The following is a 6,934-nucleotide window of genomic DNA, read 5'->3' on the forward strand; positions in this document are numbered from 1 at the left end:
GAATGTGTTCAGTCTTAACTTGCTATCAACCTAAAATAGACCAGTAGAAATATAGGCCAATTATGTGAGCCTCATGATAACCAGAAAGCGAAAACCTATGGTAGGTACACAAAAGATAGGAAGAATGGGATCTACACATAACATGAAAGAAAGTTATCAAACCACAAGGAAAGAGAGCAAGAAAGGAACAAGAATAAATACAAAAGAGCCAGAAAACAATGAACAAAATGGCGAGAAGTATATACCTGTTTATAATTACTTTAAATGTAAATAGGCTAAATTCTCCAATCAAAAGATATAAAGTGGCTGAATGGATAAAAAAACAAGAACCATCTATAGCTACTTGCCAGAGGCTCATTTTAGATGTAAAGACACACACAGACAGAAAGTGAAGGAATGGAAAGAGATGTTTCATGCAAATGGAAATCAAAAGAAAATCAAAGTAACAATAGTTATATCGTACAAAATAGGCTTTAAAACAAAGACTGTAATAAAATATAAGAGAAATATTACATAATGACAAAGGGATCAATCCAACAAGAAGATATAACATAAGAGCACTTGAGTATATAAAGCAAATATTAAGAAACTTATAAGGAAAAATTGACAGCAATACAATTATAGTAGGAAAATTTTATACCCCACTTACAGCAATGGATAGATCATCTAGATAGAAAGCCAATAAGGAAGCATTGGCCTTAAATGATATGTTAGATTATATATATATATATATATATATATATATATATATATATATCTCAATGTTTATACCTATATCAAAAGCAGAATACACATTCTTCTCTAGTGCACATAGAACATTCTTCGAGATAGATTCGAGATAGATCAAATGTTAGGCCAGAAAACAAATCTCAGTAAATTTAAGAAGACTGAAATCTTAGGAAGCACCTTCTCAAATCACAGTGATATGAAATGAGAAATCAATCTCAAAAAAGAAATTGGAAAAATCACAAATATGTGGAGATTAAATGATATGTTATTGAACAACCAGTGAGTCAATGTGTAAATTAAAGTAAAAATTTAAAAATACCTTGAGACAAATGAAAATGAAAACACGACATCCCATAAATTTTGGAATGTAGCAAAAGTATTCCTAAGAGGGAAGTTCATAATGATACATGCTATCTCAAAACAAAACAAAACAAGAAAAATCTCAAATGACTCTATTTTTAAAAATCTCAAGTTTAACTTTACATCCAAAGGAACTAGAAAAAGAAAAACAAACAAAGCCCAAAGTTAGTAAGCAAAAGGAATTTAAAAAGACCAGAGTGGAAATAAAGGAAACAGAGATTTAAAAAAATAATAGAAAAGATTAATGCAACTAAGAGCTGGTTCTTTGAAAAGATAAATAAAATCGATAAATCTTTAGCTAGACTCACTAAGAAAAAGGAGTGAAGGCTCAAATAAATAAATCAGAATTGAAAGAGAAGTTACAATAGATATCACAGAAATACAAAAGATCATAAGAGACTAATATGAACAATTATACAACAAATCGGACAACCTTGAAGAAATGGATAAATTCCTAGAAATACACAATCTTCCAAGACAGAACCACAAAGGAATAGAAAATCTGAATAGACTGTTTACTAGTATAAAGATTAAATCAGTAATAAAAAAGCCTCCCAAAAAACAAAAGCCCAAGACCAGATGCCTTCACTGTTCAATTCTACCAAACATTCAAAGATTTAGTACCCATCCTTTGCAAAGTCTGTCAAAAAATTGAAATGGAGGGAACACTTCCAAACTCATTTTATGAGATTAGAATTATTCTGATACCAAAACCAACCAAGGATAAACCCCCAAAAATGAAAGTTACAGGCCAATACTCCTGTTGACCATAGATGCAAAAATCCTCAACAAAATATTAATAAACTGAATTCGACAACGCATTTAAAGGATCATAGATCACGATCAAGTGGGATTTCTTTCAGGGATGCAAGAATAGTTCAACATCTGCCAATCAATCAGTGTGATACACCACATTAACAAACAAGGGATAAAAATCATATGATTATCTCGATGGATGCAGAAAAATCTCCTTTTAGCATTTGAACTAAGAGTACATGTGTGCATGCACGAATACAAGACAAATTTCTCAGCTTTCTTTGAACAACATGATGACTATGCTGCCACTAGGGAAAAAAAAGTTTACTTATTTGTAAATATGTTTCCTGGGGACTAGTAGTAGGTTCTTTTGAATTAATAGTAAAGACACAGGCCAGCTTGTGCCAACTCTGAGCACCAGAGACTTCATAGATGGTAAACGGCATTATAAATCAAAGAATTTGCAAATCTAGTCCTGTAGAATTGTATTACTTTCTCAACTGGACTATAATCCAGGTTTATGTTACATAGATTTAAAAAGCTAATCTCTGAAAAAATTTTTCTTTTATAATAGCCATATGCGATCTTATATAAAATAAAATTGCTGCCTTAAAATAAAATACTTGAAGTTTCAAAGATATGAAAAAACAAAAATGAACTGAAAATAGTTTATATAAATTGAGGTCCCAGAAATGAAAATTAAAAGTAATCTGTTAGAGAAAGGAATGTTGAAATCTAGTATGTATTTTCACACACACACATACACACACATGGGCGCGTGCACGCGTGCACACGTGTATTTCGTGGACAGCTAATTTTTACTGCAAATTATAAACCATCACCTGATTCTTTTAATCAACACTAAATCAAGTCTGACAAAACAGTGAAAGGACAATACTTGAACAGAAGGTTTGCAACTTCCTTCCTTGATAAATAGTCTCCAGCTGCCATCCTGAAGCTGAAGTTATTTGATAGCTTCAGAAGCAGTGTCCACTGAGTGTTCCTTCCTGAGCTGAAGTGACTCACTGCTGGTGGAAAATAATTCTTGAAGTTCCTTATTTTCAAACTCTAATTGGTTTTGTTTTTCCTGAATCTTAAGTCACCCCCCTGAACTGCTTTCCCCATCAATTCTCTCATTTCACAGGTTCTGTCAATCTGACTCAGTTTCTGCAGAGTGAGACTGGTGAGATTTCAGGACTGGTTCAGCATCCGCTGCTTTTTAAATAACCATTAATTGTAACATCTGTTTCCGGTACTTGCTCATGATGCCTTAAAAACATCCTGGTGTTCCTCAAAGGAAACCCATAGCTCTCTGGTTTCCTGCTTCAAGCCTCGACTCTGTGTATTCTCCTGGAACATCAGAATGTGAGGTTTGTATCTGGACATGTCCTTTATATAGAATGTATCTTTTTTTTTTATTTCATTTTATTATTAGTTTCAACTATACAGTATATTGGTTAGACATTTATATAGTTTATAAAACGACCCCCCTAATTGCTCTTTCTCTCCTCTGGCTCTCCACCTAGCCATTACATTAACGCTAACATTCCCTATGCCATGCTCCCCATTCCCGTAACCACCTATCAACTACTAATTTGTATTTCTTTAACCCTTCACTCCATTCTCCCAGCCCCCCAACCCCCTCCCCTCTGGCTGTCTCCAGATTGTCCTCTATATTTATGAGTCTGTTGGACCTAGAGGTTATTACGCTGAATGCAATAAGTCAGACAGAGAAAGATAAATACCATATGATTTAGCTTATATGCAGAATCTAAGAAATAAAAAGAACAAACTAATCAAAACTATGGATGTATCCTCTTGACACCGGTCTGGAAGCACAGTGCCCGCCTCCGGCAGAGCGGCTGCCTGCTGGTGTGGCACCATGGACTGATCCACCAGCGACTCTGCCACACTGGACTCCCACAGCCTCCCCAGTGGCACCTTAGCATCTGTCAGGATCTTCTCCCATTTTAACCATTTTGAAGTGCGCAATTCAGTGGCATTAAGTACATTCACATTGCTGTGCAACCATCACCCCATTCACCTCTTGCAAAACTCTGTACCCATTAAATACTAACTTCCCATTTCCCCTCCTCCCAACCCCTGGCAACCACCATTCTACTTTCTGTCTCTATGAATTTGACTCCTCTAGTAACCTCGTGTAAGTGGAATCACACGGTATTTGTCCTTTTGTGTCCAGCTGATCTCAGTTAGTAATGATGTCTTCAATGTTCATCCATGTTGTAGCATGTATTGAAACACCATCCCTTTTTATGGCTGAATAATATTCCATTGTATGCATGTACCCATTTTGTTTATTCATTCATCTACTGATAGATATTTGGGGTGTTTCTACCTTTTGGCTCTTGTGATTAATGCTGCTATGTACATGGCTGTACGAGTAGCTCTTTGAGTCCCTGCTTTGAATTCTTTTGGGTATGTGTACACAGAAGTGGGACTGCTGGATCCAGAGGAATTTTTAACATAAGGGGCTCCGTATGGGCCAAGGTGCTGGTGGGCTTTTTGGGGGTCTGGGGGAAATGCCACACAGCAGTGCTGTAGAGGATGCCCGGCCCCACTGGGCACCCCAACAGGGGTCCTGTTAGCTGCCCCTCACTTACTAGGGGGAGGAGGTGCCGCAGGAGCCCCACACCCACCCAGGCATGGAAAGGCTTTCTTCCTCTTTATTTAGCTGTTTCACAGTTACAGATCTTGCCCCCCCCCCCAAGGAGTCAGGAAGTTCTTGAGGGAGAATAGTCATCAACCCCTCTGAGCCTCCCTTTTCTTCATCTATAAACTGAGGTGCTGGTATTGGCCGACCTATCTCACATATTGACAGGAGGTTCAAATGAAGGAATGAATGGCAGGGACACAGAGGTGCTGGTGATGCTTCTTCTGCGTCTGCCACTTGCCACCTCTGGCTGGGCAGCACTCTGTGCTCCCCTCCTGCTGGTTCAAACTGGGACACTGTATGGGCTACAGTCTTAGAAGGCCGAGTGGCCTTTGGGGCGAATTCCCAAGGTCAGAAGAGCCCTGGGGCTAAAATAGCTAAAAAAGAGAGCAAGGTCCTAATGAGGGCCATAGGGCAGTGGTTCTCAATCTAGAGCGTGAGTGAGAATTCCCCAGAGGGCTTGTTATGACATGGAGAATGAGCCCACCCAGAGTTTCTGATTCAAGAAGTTTGAGATGGGGACTGAGAATTTATATTTCCGCAAATTCTTGGGCGATGCTGATGCTTCTGGTCTTGGGGCCACACTTTGAGAACCTCTGCTCTAGAAAATGGAGGAGAAAAAAATGCTCATTTTGCAGACCACAGACATATGAGTTCCCTCAATTCCTCCTTTTATCTTCCCTTCATCTCTCTGTCCCTTTCTTGTTTCTTTCCTTCCTCCTTTGTCCAACATCTATTTTTAGAGCACATCATCTGGGCTGGGCTGACCAGATGGTCACTGGCTGCCAAAGGCCCCAGGCTTGTGGTGTGATTGGATATGGAGAAGTTCAAGTGGGTCAACCTGGCACTAGAGAGGAAATACCATGTTCTATGCAAGGGGCCCGGTCACTGCCCACACCCAGGGTGGCCTTCCTGCTAGGGTCAGGTGGGCCCCAGGCAGCAGGATGCTAGGCGAGAAGTTGGTCTGTGGGAGAGGCACCTGACACTGTGCTGTACCAGCCCACAAGCCAGGCCCCAAGGCGCTTGCCCATACTGGGCCTTCGGAAGGAGGGCTGGGGAGCAGGCTGAGCAGCACGGTGAGTAGGGGCAGAAGTCCTGTGGACACTGGGAGCAGCTGGCCCTTGGCCCTTAGATGGCCAAGTTGTTAAATTTCCCCTTTGCTCCCGCATCCTTGTGTCCCAACTATGACTCATGATGAACCCTGCAGTTCACTTTCCCACAGACTCATTAGCCACTCTCTGTTGACCTCCCCTCTCCTCCCTAACTGACCTGGGTCTCATTCCTCAGGGCTCCCCTTTCTACTTTCAAAGGAGATCGCTAACCAATCTGATCATTAGAGCCTAAGACTTGTCACCCAGTCATCAGAACCCAAAGAAAATGTCGAGAGAGACACTGTGCAGGGGTACATCTCCAGGAGGGACCCTAGGCCCAGGAGGGCCTTCATGGGGCTTTGATCTGACTCCAGGGCATTGTTTCCTCTTTCTCTAGACCAATTTCTTCAATCAATAGGATGCATGTCATGGATTCTGAGACTCCTTTGGTAATGTACAGTTGGTCAGGCCCTTGTGACATTTTCTGGAACTCTTTAGAATTGACTTCTACTTTATTTGGGCCAGAGGCTGGGGTTCTCAGTTCCTTAAGGTGGCTGCTTGTCATCTATCTGTTCCAGTTTCAGCTCTTGTAAGTTGCCAGTTCCTCAACTGTGCACAGACCCCCTGCCTGCCCGCACGCAGCCCTGTCTGTCTCTCCTGAGCCATGCTCGGAAGACGCGCTTCTGGGTCTGGGGAGACATTTGCTGCCCTCACACCTACCTGCCATACTCCACGCAGGCAGCCTCTGATGTGAAAGCTCCTTCCTTGGGGTTTGTCTCAGCAGAGGGGGTGGCAGTGAGGAGAGTGGGAGCCCAGGTTCTGGAGCCAGCAGCCTGGCTTCAACCCACTGTTGGCTATGTCTGTGAGCAAGTTACTGTGAGAGGAGTGTAGCTGCACCCCCTCGCCAGGTCGGGGGTTGGGGTTGGAGACTGGTGAATCAACCCGCTTAGAGGGTATGGCCAGAGCCCACACTCGGTGAGCCCTAGGTCAGCCTGAGCACTTGTCGCTGAGCTAAGTGGAGGCCCCAGGAGCCCAGGGCTACCTGCCTTCTGCTCCTGACTCCCGGTAACTGCCAGCTCATACTGGGACCCCTTCAGCACTGTGAGTTTGACTTCACCAGTACGGTTTTCTTGTTTGTTGCTCACAGAGGGGAGTTTGCTTTGTTGATAAATCCTGTACCTCAGAAGATGCTCTGGCAGCCCTGACCAGAGCCTTGGGGTGAGCACGGCCTAGTGTGGTCAGCAGCTAAATCCTTGGCCTGTATTATCTCATTCATTTAATTGGGGGTGGGGGTGGGGGGCGGGGGAGGAATGTATTTAGCGCAAAT

General features: G+C 42.1%; 1 pseudogene; it reads right to left on the reverse strand.

Annotated features, from left to right (window-relative positions):
• Positions 1 to 2,809: 2,809 nt before the first annotated feature.
• Positions 2,810 to 3,828, reverse strand: LOC107506407 (annotated as a pseudogene).
• Positions 3,829 to 6,934: the final 3,106 nt, after the last annotated feature.

The sequence above is a fragment of the Rousettus aegyptiacus genome, unplaced genomic scaffold, assembly GCF_014176215.1.
Source record: "Rousettus aegyptiacus isolate mRouAeg1 unplaced genomic scaffold, mRouAeg1.p scaffold_m13_p_7, whole genome shotgun sequence".
Taxonomy (NCBI): Eukaryota; Metazoa; Chordata; class Mammalia; order Chiroptera; family Pteropodidae; genus Rousettus; species Rousettus aegyptiacus.